Source organism: Lissotriton helveticus, chromosome 4_1 (genome assembly GCF_964261635.1).
Source record: "Lissotriton helveticus chromosome 4_1, aLisHel1.1, whole genome shotgun sequence".
NCBI classification, from domain to species: domain Eukaryota; kingdom Metazoa; phylum Chordata; class Amphibia; order Caudata; family Salamandridae; genus Lissotriton; species Lissotriton helveticus.
The window spans coordinates 35,996,800-36,009,794 of NC_136063.1; the positions used below are offsets into that span (position 1 = coordinate 35,996,800).

The 12,995-nt window shown below is 46.1% G+C and overlaps 1 pseudogene; it reads right to left on the bottom strand.

The window, feature by feature from the left end:
- Positions 1-6,780: 6,780 nt before the first annotated feature.
- The window catches only part of LOC144827834 (uncharacterized), a 161,909-nt pseudogene continuing 155,694 nt past the window's right edge, over positions 6,781-12,995 (bottom strand).

Genomic DNA, 12,995 nt, shown 5'->3' on the forward strand with positions numbered 1-12,995 from the left:
GTAGGTAATTTGGTGCAGTGTCGAGAGTCCACTTCGTAGCTTAGTTTTGGGGTGAAGCATTTTAGAAACAGTTTTAGTTGTGCTGGTGACCAAGTAAGCAACAGTTCAGTGCTAATATTTGCTACGCAAAATGCTTCAGTCATGTTCTCTCGGAAGACTTGCTTTTTAGCGTCAGACCCAAAAGTTTCTTTTTTCAGCAGTGACCTTAATGTGTTCTCTTTTGCATGCAATAAATTGTAGGCCCACCTAATTACATTTGCAATTGCTACGGCGTAGGAGCTTGTGACTGATAGTTCCAATCTCAGTGCTTGAACAGGTACTGCATCTGACAGTTTCATAATTTTTCTTAAAATCTTTCCCTCTTTGCGATCCATGAAAGCCCATTGTTTTATGGGTATGTACTCCGTCGCATAGGAAAGTACAGGTGGTATTTTTACTCTGTAGATGTTTATCAATGAGGAAAAATGTCTATTCCCTGTTGCGCTATAGAGTCTCTGGAGGGCTGCGGCATGTATATCTGATTTCCTTAGTAAATTATTCAATTGCGTTGTGTTAGTTAAATTTTTTGAAAGGATCCTGCCGAGGTAGGGATAGTCCTTAACTTCTTCTATCTTTTCTCCTCCTAAACTCCAGGTATATTTGGCGCTTTGTTTCCTCCCCGAGAAGGCTAGCACTTTTGTTTTCTTGATGTTTGGGACTAAATAGTTTTCTTTGAAGTAGTTGTGCAAAATATCCAGTGACATTTGTAGTCCAAAAGGGGTAAGATCCAACAACACTATGTCGTCAGCATATAGCAGAGCATTTATTTTTTGATCAGCAATTTTTGGAGGTAGGTTGGAGCCCAATTGCAGGTAGTGACACAAGTCGCTTAAATAGAGGGAGAATAGGATTGGGGCTAAAAGGCACCCTTGCTTTAATCCGTTTTCGGTTTTGATTCTTTTCGTATAACCTTTTTCTCCCCCCATTTGGACTTGACACCAAGTGTTGGTATGTAAGCTTACTATAGACTGTAGTAATTGTTCATGTATACCGAGTTTCCTCAATTTTTTCCACAGTGTTGATCGGTCTACCCGGTCAAATGCTGTAGAATAATCTATAAAAGCAGCATAAACAACCTGGCTTTTTTGTGTTACATATTTGTCGAGGATGACCTGGATAACTGCGATATTGTCTGTTACCGAATGTTTAGGTCTGAAGCCTGCTTGGAACATCGGTATCTGACCTGTCGTGAAAGCCCATTCTTTCAGACGATGTAAAATTTCTGCTGCAAATACTTTGCCCACGGCATCTATAAGTGCTATTTGTCAGTAATTGATTGCTTGGGTTTTGCTTCCCTTTTTGTGAATGGGGATGATTATGCTTCCCTGCCATGATTTTGGAATTTGACCAGTATCTAAAATATAATTGAAAAGGGGACATAGCAACTGACTCCATTCCTTTGGGGCAATTTGTAATACTTTGATCGGAATCTGATCAAGGCCAGAAGCACCCGTTGTTCTTGCATTACGTATGTTTAGTTCAACCGATGTTGCTGTAGTTTTATTTATTGGACATTTGTCTTTTCCTTTGTTGTAAACCTCACTACTTTCCGATGGGACTATTGAGTTTGATCTGTAAAGATCTGTCAGAAAAGTTTCCCAGGCGTTCGGAGGGACCGGTATTGATTGTAATTTCTTTTTAGATCCAGTAAGTTTTCCTATTAGATACCAATATTTGCGCTGGTCGTTCTTATTCGCTGCTATCTGGATGTCGACCCAATTGCGATCTTGTAAAGTTTTTTTTATTTCTTTGATTCTCGCGTCTTAGTTGATTTTTCGTTTTGTTTATTTCCTTTTTTATATATGGTGTAGGATTCATATATTGGACGCGTATGTATTTATTTAACTTTTTCTTTACTTCAGAGTTCTTAAAAGTGCGCTTATATTTTTCTTTTTTCTTACTGGTACCTGCTGCGTCCTTTGCTGTCATATTTAAGATGAGAGTTCTGAACTCTTTTATAATGGATTCAAAATTTTCAACAGGATTTTCAGAGAATATTTTCATTAAAAATTGAGAATGATCAATCAAAGAAGTGATTTTGTCAATGGTCGAAGAGTTCCAGAAAATACGTCTCTTTTCGCTGTTGACCACTATATTGCTTTTTTGGTACATAATGTGACAGGCTGCAGAAGATTTAGGTAACCAATCTGTTGTCAAATGCATTAGAGTGTGGTCACTTTCTTGACAAAACTGGTTAAGCAGATGTGTGACTGTATCTAGCAAATCCATACTACTAATTATGTAGTCTATAATAGATGGAGTCCCATTACCCCGCCTGGTATAGTTTGCTGGAATGTCCCCTTCCATGTTACCATTCACTATTACTCCATTGAGATTTGTCAATGTTGATAATAACAGTTTCCCTCTTTTATCAGTCAGTATGCCCTCCGGGAATTGCGGGGATATGATATCCTTACCTTCTTCTGAGTGTTGTTTTGCCCACTTATTAATTTCTGAGTTAGAAATTTTACTATTGAAGTCGCCGACAATTAAAAAGGATGAATGGAGATGGTTTTCTGTTATAGTCTCGATCTTTTCCATGATTTTTAAGAATGTTATATCATGCTTTTTACCCGGAGGAGCGTATACGTTAAAGAGGAGAATTGTTTTAGGGTGGGCCGTGCTGTATGTTTTAGCGGAGATTTTGATGCACTGTAGACTTTCTAGGTTAGTATCTAATAGTTCCTGTGCCCACAAATATTCTTCACTTAGTAGAATGGCCAAACCGCCTTTAGTATGACCTCGATGAGTATTTGTTGCTGGAATTTCGTAAACATAATAGTTTTGAACAGTGATAGGTTCGGTTGCCCACGTTTCTTGTAAAATCAAGATATCCGGTAGATTTCTGGTAGCCGTGGACAGTTTGTTCTTAATTCCACCTGCGATATTCCAGGAGGTTATTTTTATGCCGGTGCTAAACAGATTGTTGTTGAGTGCTCTTGATTTTGTTACTATTCAGAGTCTCTGAAACCCAAGCCCAAGATTTTGTACTGTTGTCATTGTCAGATTTTTTAGGAGCTTGGTACCAAACAGCCTGTTGACCTTTGTTCACCAGAATTTTTAGTTTTTCTTGCCCTACAGAGTGTATATCTGAATGCGTGATTTCTTGGTCTTCTGTCACCTCATAGTTTCTTTGGAATTGTTTCCCATATGAATTAGAGAGTGCACGTATTTGAGCGTTAAACCCGGTTGGAGCTTTACTGACCGTTGGTTCCATTCTTTCCACTACATCATAGCCGTGTTTGTGTAGTGTCTCCTTTTCATTCAGTATAATTTCTGGAAGAACAGACGACCAGAATGTTACCCTTACTAATTTAGTATTGTCTTTGATGGGAAAGATTACTAAATCAAGTTCATTACTGCTCAATGATTGTAGAGGCTTAATATGTCGTAATAGATGTATTATCCTTCCTCTGTTAAGTGGAGCTGAATCACTAGGAAAAAGTTCCTCGAATTGTAGAATTTTGGGAGAAGGCTCTTTCTCTCTTTGTTTGTTCCTGTTTATGACTTCCGTAATTTTGTTGTTGTTGGTTTGATCTGGTTCCTCTAGAAGTCTGATAGGGACATATTCTTGCGCTCTTGGATCTAATTGTGGCGACTTTTCTTCAAAGTTTTTTCTAGTTGCTAATTTTTCAGTGTTTTCAGATGCTATTATATTATCGGCTTGTTCCTCTTCTAGGTTTTGTATTATAACTGATTTTCGAAATTTTAGTTTGTAAGCTTTCTTTTTCTGAATCCTTCTTATTGGTTTTTTCCTCCTTCTTTTCCTTCCTTCTATGTTATTTTCCTGTTTCTTTTTACCTGTGAATTCTCCATTTTCTTGGTTTGTTATTTTAGAGGTGTGTATTTCCTGAGTATCTGGTACGGAATCATTTACAAGAGTGTTTGTTTCACTTCTTTTTGTGAATATTGGGAAATGTTTGATTTTTTGCTGATGTTTTTCTTTGAAAAGTTTTTTTAGGGAATATATTGTTGAATCATTTGAATGTTCCGTCTTTTGTTTTTGTTGTATTTGAGTCTTAGAAGTTTGGGTACCAAAATTGCGTGTTCTTTTCTTCTGATCTTTATTATATTCTTTCGATATGTCATATTGCTCAGATTTTATTTTCGTTGGTAAATTATTTTCCTCTGCTAAGAAGAAATCTTTTTTCTTTTTCTTATCAACTAGATGTTTTAATATCCCTATTTGAACGTCCAGGGTTTGATCGGAGTTTTCTAGAATGTTTCCCAGAAAAGAGAGGACAGATTCCAAAATCTCTTGCAGCGAGAACAAGGCTTTTGATATAGGTGAAGTTGTGTTAATGATATTATTATTTGTTTTAAAGTTGAAAGGATCCGATGAGAGATCAAGTAAGGTGATTGGAGGAGATGTTTTTTCCTGATTATTCTGGCTTGTTCCATGTTCCGAATTTTGTGGTCCTAGAATTGATTTGTTAACATTTGAGTCGCCAAATAACATTGAGCTCCCTCCATTTTTTATAGGAGTTGAGGTTTTTAGAGTAGACGGTTCCTGTTCAGGGTTTTGTAGATCTATTGGAGTACAAAGTAATTTGCTACTTAAATCGGGGGCCAGGTGACCCAATTTAGATTGTGAGTTAGGTATCATTGGAGTGCTTTCAGTTTCCCTTATGATTACGGAAACGTTAAGAGAGGTTTCTTTGCCTGATGTATTCGATTCTTGAGTGTCTTTAGCTGTAAGTGTAGTGAAGTATGTACTGATTGCCGGCGTTAGAGTTATCCGACCAGGTTTAATGGCTTTGTCAGTAGATTTCCGAACAGCATTCTCTGTCCCCATTCTTTTCATAAATATCGTACGGGAGCGTAGTTTTTTGAAGCCCATTTATTAACCTATATGCGTTAAATTATTTTTATTTAAATGTTATCTCACGAGTAAACTAATGTGAGCTCTGATGTTGTTTGTAGGTTATTTGGGCTTCCCCTAGTATCTTACCAAGAAAGTTGATTTCTGTAGAGATGGTCGAAATGAAAAGGGGGGGGGGGGGCCGTCCCGTCCTCGTACGTCCCCGGACGGCCACAGACGGCCCACCCTTTTCCCGGGCTTCACCCCGGGCTCCGACCCGCGCGCGTCCCGCGATGCGCGTGCAATAGATCGCTTTTGAGGTATAGGGGCGTGTCACGGTGGGGGGGCGCGGCACTCGCGGGAAGAGGACCAGCTGGAGATGTGGAATGCTGGTCCTCGCAGTCCCGGGGCCAGCGCCTCTCACTCCTCAGGACACACGCGGTGGTTGACGGCTTCCAAGCCGATCAGGCAGCCAGGCAGGCGGTGATTTCTGCTACTCCTGTAGCACGGTCAAAGCAGGCAGGGATCTCTTCAGTCAGCGCAGGCAGGGTTCGCTTCAATCAGCGCAGACACTTCATGAGTGGCACCCGCGGAGCGGGTGCCGCGAGAAGTTGACGGGCTCAGCTGGGGGCGTGTCACGGTGGGGGGGCGCGGCACTCGCGGGAAGAGGACCAGCTGGAGATGTGGAATGCTGGTCCTCGCAGTCCCGGGGCCAGCGCCTCTCACTCCTCAGAACACACGCGGTGGTTGACGGCTTCCAAGCCGATCAGGCAGCCAGGCAGGCGGTGATTTCTGCTACTCCTGTAGCACGGTCAAAGCAGGCAGGGATCTCTTCAGTCAGCGCAGGCAGGGTTCGCTTCAATCAGCGCAGACACTTCACGAGTGGCACCCGCGGAGCGGGTGCCGTGAGAAGTTGACGGGCTCAGCTGGGGGCGTGTCACGGTGGGGGGGCGCGGCACTCGCGGGAAGAGGACCAGCTGGAGATGTGGAATGCTGGTCCTCGCAGTCCCGGGGCCAGCGCCTCTCACTCCTCAGGACACACGCGGTGGTTGACGGCTTCCAAGCCGATCAGGCAGCCAGGCAGGCGGTGATTTCTGCTACTCCTGTAGCACGGTCAAAGCAGGCAGGGATCTCTTCAGTCAGCGCAGGCAGGGTTCGCTTCAATCAGCGCAGACACTTCACGATGAGGAAAGACTCCATTTCAATCTGAGTTGATTTCATGTACACAGAAAACAGATTCCTTAATAAAAACGTCAGGCAAAACTATTGTCACCGGGCAAATAAGTAAATGCAATAATTCAGATAAAATGTGGAGCATGATAGAATAATTGATCTCAAATAAATTTTCTGAAAACATGAATCGTGAGACGAGGAAACAGAATGTGTCGTCTCTCTCCATTTAAATGGTTGAAAAATTTTATGAAGCAAGAAAAATGCGTCTGCTGCTAGACGTGGCAATTAGAAATAATGAAATTATAATAGTAATTTATGCCGCTGCTTTTCTGCAGGAGAGGAAACGTGAAAGTCATTACCAGCACTAAGAATCCATTTTACACTTTAGGAGACAGTATTAACTGTGCAAAGGTGGAGCCGGAGACTGGGATAACACAGAGAGGAGAAGAAGTGATGGGCCCCGAATTCGGAGGCTGGCGCAACTGAAGGACAGGATGCTAGCCTGATGGGGACAAATGAGCGCTGGTTTCCACGTTTGAGGCGCGGTAGGCCCCACCTGCACCCACCCGCTCAAATTAAGCGCTGCTTGAACTTGCAATCTCGGTATCAAAGGGCTGTTGCTGCAGCCCGTGGCTGGAATCTCAAACATTTATGGTGCAACCAGAGGAACACACAATTACAAAAAAAATGTTTGAAGAAAGGGCGTCCAGAAAGAGTTCCCCTCTGACACACAGCGCTACAGACAAACGGGTGATTCAAGAATGCAGTCACGGTGGCCCTGCCCCAGCCCCCCCCCCGCTTCCCCCACGGCCCCTCATTCTAGCGCTCTCTTCTGTCCACCGCGTGACACCAGACTCGGACTTCTTTTGAGCATTTCCTAGTTGAACATTCAACAGTTGGTAATGTCTACCAATTTGCTCTCAGTTTCTTCTTTTTTCTTTCTCCTCCTTCTACTGTGTTATTTCACCGTCGTTTTCTTTCTTTCTATTGAATTACATCACCCCCAGGCAGTGTTTGAGTTTTCTCCCTTTCTGCTTTTTCTCGGATTCTTTTCTTTATCACTTTCTCTTTCCCCACAGTGCCTGCCGCGCCCTCTCATACATCTCATTTGTGTAGAAACCCCCCTTTATTCCTTTCCACCAGGCCTTTGATGACGTCATACAGTTCCCGCCTCTGCTGCTCCGCCTCTTCTCCTCTTGCTCGGTTGTTGAAAGCGCAGTAAGGCCGCCCAGGCTTGACGATCAGATCTATAAACTGTGCCCTCGGATCATTAACATAGCTCTCTATCGATTGATCTTCCAGGTCGTCTTTCCCGGTGAACAGGACCATCAGGTGCTCCTCGACCCCCGCCCCGAAGAGATCCCGCAGTCTCTTGACCGCCTCCCGGTTCTCCGGGGTGAACCACCCAACCCACAGCACCAGGAGGATGGCGTGGGGTCCGGGGGCGCTGAGGGCAACGCCCCGCTCCACCTCTTTCATGATCTCATCATTACAGACTTCTGGGTCAAAGAGCCCCGGAGTGTCGATGACAGTGACCCGTGCGCCCCCGTACTCACAGCTCGCGCTCTGACACTTCTTGGTCACTGACCGACCTGTCGAGAGTCTGGACTTGAACGCTTCTCTCCCCAGGATGCTGTTCCCGGTGGCGCTGATCCCGGCTGCACCTTTACCGACCAGGAGTATCCTCAGCTCTCGGAGTGGAATCCACACAAAAGGATCTGAAAAGGAAAGAGGAGAGAGTCAGGCTCGGGGGAGGCTGGAGAGAGACATTCACGTCTCCTGTTTCATGCAAACCACGTGCGCCCCCCCCCCCCAGCACTGCGTGATGTATTGCCAGCTGTTGAGTAATATTAGGCATCCCGCCCCACTCTGATAGCGGGGACTGTCCTAATTGCCCCGGCAACCGCAGAGGTACATTTTTGCTGGGGAGGTGCCCCCTTCCCAGCAAACTACTTCGGGGGGAGGAGGGGCTTACACCTGGGAGCCCCTCCCCCACATGACTCGCCACACCCACAGTGGGGCGGCGGGAGCACAGACATTAGTCCATGCCCAGAGAACTTGGCCTGTCCTCTTCTACCCGCGGCTGCGGCGGTGAGTATCAAGGGGTTGGAGTGTGGAAGTTGAAGAAATTGATGTACATAAACAGCATTCATTTCCCTTCTTTTCCCGCTCCTCTCCCTGTGAGCACCATGAATACCGTAAATTATTGACCGTATCACTCTGCCAGTAAGAGCCCGTACTCATATGCATATGTACAGCCATTCTTGGCACCATGGCCTTCTACCCATTGGAATCCCCGGCTTCCCTCCTGCGCGTATCTCATGCATAGACCATGAAACCCTCTCCCTCTGCGCGACCCTGCTGCGAAAGGCAACTCTCCTGCTTGACCCGCACAAACCCCCCCCATTCCCTCTTGAAGAGGCATCCTTCGCCTTAGCTGACATAGCCCTCCCCAGCTGCACCTGACTGCCCCCGCTCTCTCATGTACGGGTCATAAGATCTCTCTCTCTCTATGTGACTCTGTCCCTGTGTCCACCCTGGCTACCCCTCCCTTCTTCTCACATGGGCAAGCCGTAAACCTTCTTCTTCTGCAAGACCCTGTCCTTGGGAACCACGGCCGCGCCTGACCAACCCCTCCTTTCCTTCCATAAATGCCCCTCTGTTGACAAGCCTTCCCTCCGCGCTCGATTGTCCACGCGGCATGAATACCACTCCTTTGATGACCCCTTCCCCTGAGTCCGGCTGACCACACATGTCCGAGGCCATCGCCTGAGTCAGGAGATACCATTTACTGCCCTTATTGTATGAAGTCACTCCTCTTCAAAGGACCCACTATTGATCCTGGCCACCCCACCCCCTGGCTATGATCAGGCGCGCACATCCTAAACTGTTGACGGAACACTCAGCTGCGTGATTGCCCTCCCCTCTTATCAGCAGGTCAAGGGTCCCTATTGTGAACACATGTGGGGTGGGATTGACACGAGGATTATAGGGATGTCTTTTCTCTTGCGTCACACTGTCCTGATTGTACTGTCAAGTGTTTTGTAAGGTATAAAAGAAAGAGTCTCAGCTCACTTGTTAGAGCACCTCCTGAAAGACACCGTGTTTCGTGTCCGAAATGACTGGCTCTCCTCATGAGAAATAAACTCTGTTCTTGATTCCTGCTTCCAGCGCCCGTCTCTTTATTTGGTAACTATTCAACATGGGAACTAAGATGCGGTTTGCGCCAGCGGCCTGGGCATCGATAGAATTATGGGCTCCTGTTTCACAATTGGCGTCCCAACGCGGGGTCCATCAGTGACATAAGGTCCGGTAAGAGAGATCCAGACGAAGAAGTGAACATCTAAAATGATCGGAGTATACCTGCCTTGAGAGGGCCCTAGCCCGGCTGCTGATCGAAAGAACTTCACCAATTCTGAACGGACCTCTCTTGAGTGACCTATTGTCCTGACTGGAATCCCACAGGAATGCTACATGGAGTAAGAGAACGATCGGGCGCTGGAGGAGGAACACGAAGAACTGTCCGTATGGTCCGGTCCGGGTAAGATTAAGTAGGGTGTTTTTACGCCTGATTGGTAGGGTGGTTTTATCCACCTGATTGATTGATTGATTGTATTGAAATCGGTATTTGTATACTGATATTGTTGGTATTGGTTCATTTAGCTTTGAATGCTACTTGACATATTGGTTCTCTTCTTGAGAACGAGACATTCTCTGTTTGCAAACGGCGGTGAATAGGAACGTTCGTCCCTCTTTGCAGATAGAGAAGGGTAGGTAATGCAGACTTTTGTCCCCGTTGTAATCCGTCATGCCTACCTTTCTCCCCACTGATTGTTTGAAATCGATTAATAATCGATTGTTGCTCTTTGAGATCTTCCCTGTCTACAAACTGAGACGAGTAGAAATATTCTGTCTTCCTTTCTGGATAGCGAAGGGCAGGTAATGCAGACGTTTGTCCCCGTTGTAATCCGTCATGCCTGTTTTTCTCCCCACTGATTGGTTGGTTGCCTGGACATCGTTGTTCCAGGAATTGTTTCGTTTGAGGTATTTTCTGCCTGCAAACAACGTGGAATAGAAATATTCTATCTAGTCTTTGCAAGTAGTAAAGGGTAGGTTATGCCCCTTTGTGAATTCGTCAGTCCTACCCACTCCCCACTGTTTGGTTATTTGGGGGGTAGCTCGCATGGTCCGCCCAGGAGACTACCCTTATGGAGGGCATATGCTCCCCGCTCATGGGCCATTTAGTGGAAGTAGACCATCTGGTCCGTCCAGGAGGCTACCCCAGTAAGTGGAAGTACATCGCTCGGTCTGTCCAGGATGATACCCTAATGAAGGAATATATGTTCCCCTTTTGATCGATAATCTCGTTCCACCCCGGACCATTTATTGGAGGGAACTCGTCTGGTCCGTCCAGAAGTACCCCTAGTGAAAAGGACACATAAAAATATGAAGTGATCACCGTTCCCTACTAACAGAAAACTTTAGCTCGAAACACGCTAAGGAAGAGAAAGAAAAATAAAAAGAAATCAGGCTAAGTCAGTAACCCCCTGATGAGCTTTTGACTTCACTAAAAATAAGAAACATTAGAAATAGTTCGTAATAAGAAATATAAAATGGCGAAAAGTTTGACAGCAAAAAATAGCCACGAGGTAGCTAGGCTCTACTGCCTATTCCTGCTCCCAACATGTCTGCCTCATTGCCCGCCACGCCGAAAATAACGGTCACATGAAATAGAAACAATTCAATAGGTACCTACCCCCATTCCGGAAGCTCCCGAAGTGCAACAGGTCCGCGGTTACGCCCATCCGGAAGGCGAGGCCTCGAGGCACAAGGGGCTCGCCTGGCCGCGGTCAGTAGGAGATGATGTTGGGCAGGCGGTCCAAAGAATGACAGGGACCTCTCCATCCCTCCTATTCTGCCGCCCTGCAGGCCACGGGGAGAGAGGGGGCTGTCTTGCCTCGGCCACCGACCACCCCTCTCTCTCACCCGATCCGGCTTTCGTTGAAGGGCGAAGCCAAAGCAAGGATGGCGGCATTTCTTTGTGCTATAATGGCCGCAACTACACCCAACGCCTGACAGTTGCAGGTAGTCCCGCCACATGCCATCGCCTGGATAGTTACAGGTAGTCCCGCCACATGTCCACTCCTGGAGAATTGGAGGTAGTCCCGCCACCTGTCAAAAAGGAAGGGGGGGGGCTGTCTTGCCTCAGCCGCCGACCACCCCCCCCCCCATCTTCAATAGCCAGCACGGCCAATATCGAAGCGACGGAGCCGAGGAACGGCGCAGGGTCGCTGGAAGGGGGAGGTGACGCGAACGAGCCTCCCCCACCTCCCTCCAGGTGGAGGCTTCCAGCGACACCCCAATGCTCTTACTTAAAGAGGGTCAACATCAAAAAGCGGTCTTTTGCCCAGGACGGGCACGCACCCCATGCCTTCTCTCCTCAACCTTGAAGATTCTATGAGAGCCGGGGGGAACCCCGATCCCTCCACATGGGCGCCCCCACCCCCCTCACTGGGAACCGCGACATCGGTGCAACTCCTGCCGGCGCCAGCCTCGGATTGGAAATGGCTAGAATGCAGCCACGGCACAGACTTGTTCAGTTCCGGTGGAACACCAGAATGACCCGGTAGGAAAATTGTTGCCGCCCTCCCCACTCTTTGACTAATGGTCCATATTGTTAGACTGTTAACCACATAGCACAAACTTTTTGAACTGCCAACGGAAGGTTCTGGTCCAACCATACGAGACTGGAGACATTCTGACTATGCTGGAACCAACCTGACCCCACCCAAAATGGCGCCGACACAAAATGAGATTTTTGAATAAACTTTGTTGCACCCTGATCACGCAGCTTTTTGCCCCGAGATATGTATGAAGTTTTTTGGATAATGAAAGTAGATATGAAGGATATTGAGTATGTGCTCGGACAAAGAACTGACTTAGGGTGGGTACTGATTATGATTTGGAAAATGAATTGGTGTAATTTAGATAAAGAATGAGTATTGGATAATGAATTTATGAATTAATTAAAAATGAATTACTGACATGCGTCATGCTTGCTTTGTAGGGAAGTTTAATACGATTTTATTGCACTGCTGCACTTTATGCAATGAACTGCCACCAACTTCGTTCTTCTTATGTACAGTTTCAATCTGCTTCGTAGCCGGCCCACTGAGTTGTAGGCCTGTATTTGTACCTCAACACTTTTTTATTAAAAGTATTTTGAAAGGGAAAGTATGGTTGTAGCAGTTGCATTAATGAGTTTTGGATGTTTTACTACAATGAGCAAAGAATAAGTATGATGAAAGCTGAAGGTTAAAAAGGATCAGATATTTAGCAGCTACATTATGTGTCACAGGCAGCCGGAAAAGTGTTTTAGAAGCCTCAAAGCGATACCACAGAAATACCACCTGACCGCCACCCTTGCACACGACCCATAAGGCCACGATCGTGTGATTCATGTAGATACGCAGACCATCGATGATTATCTATCTGACGCTACTGGTCCCTCTGGGCTTAAACGCCGAGATGGTAGAGAATGCACCCCGGGGAGATAGGTCGAGTATGTGGTAGGTAAAAACATTTTCGGACTTATGCGCGCTGATGTGTTTTGAATGCTGCACCCCCCCCCCTTCTTCTTCTCCTCCCTTCTGCAGGTCCCGTCGGAGCGTCGACTGAAGTATGGAAAAGCGACGATCGAGCGACCGACAAAAGGAGAAAAAGGGGATCTGAGCATAGTACTTGTGCTAACAAACTTTGATAGACATAGACGTAGATATGACTGTTCCGCCGTTAGAGCCTGACGACTGGGAGGATGGACTGACATAGGAACTGGACGGGTACTGAATGACGAAAATTGACTAGAAATGACGCGTTAGATAATGTAACTAGACATTTGACTAGGTAGGGAAAGGACAAAGAAAAATGTGTGGGTAAGGGTTACCACGGCACCACCCGTCTGGGAAGATAGAAATGTTGCTGA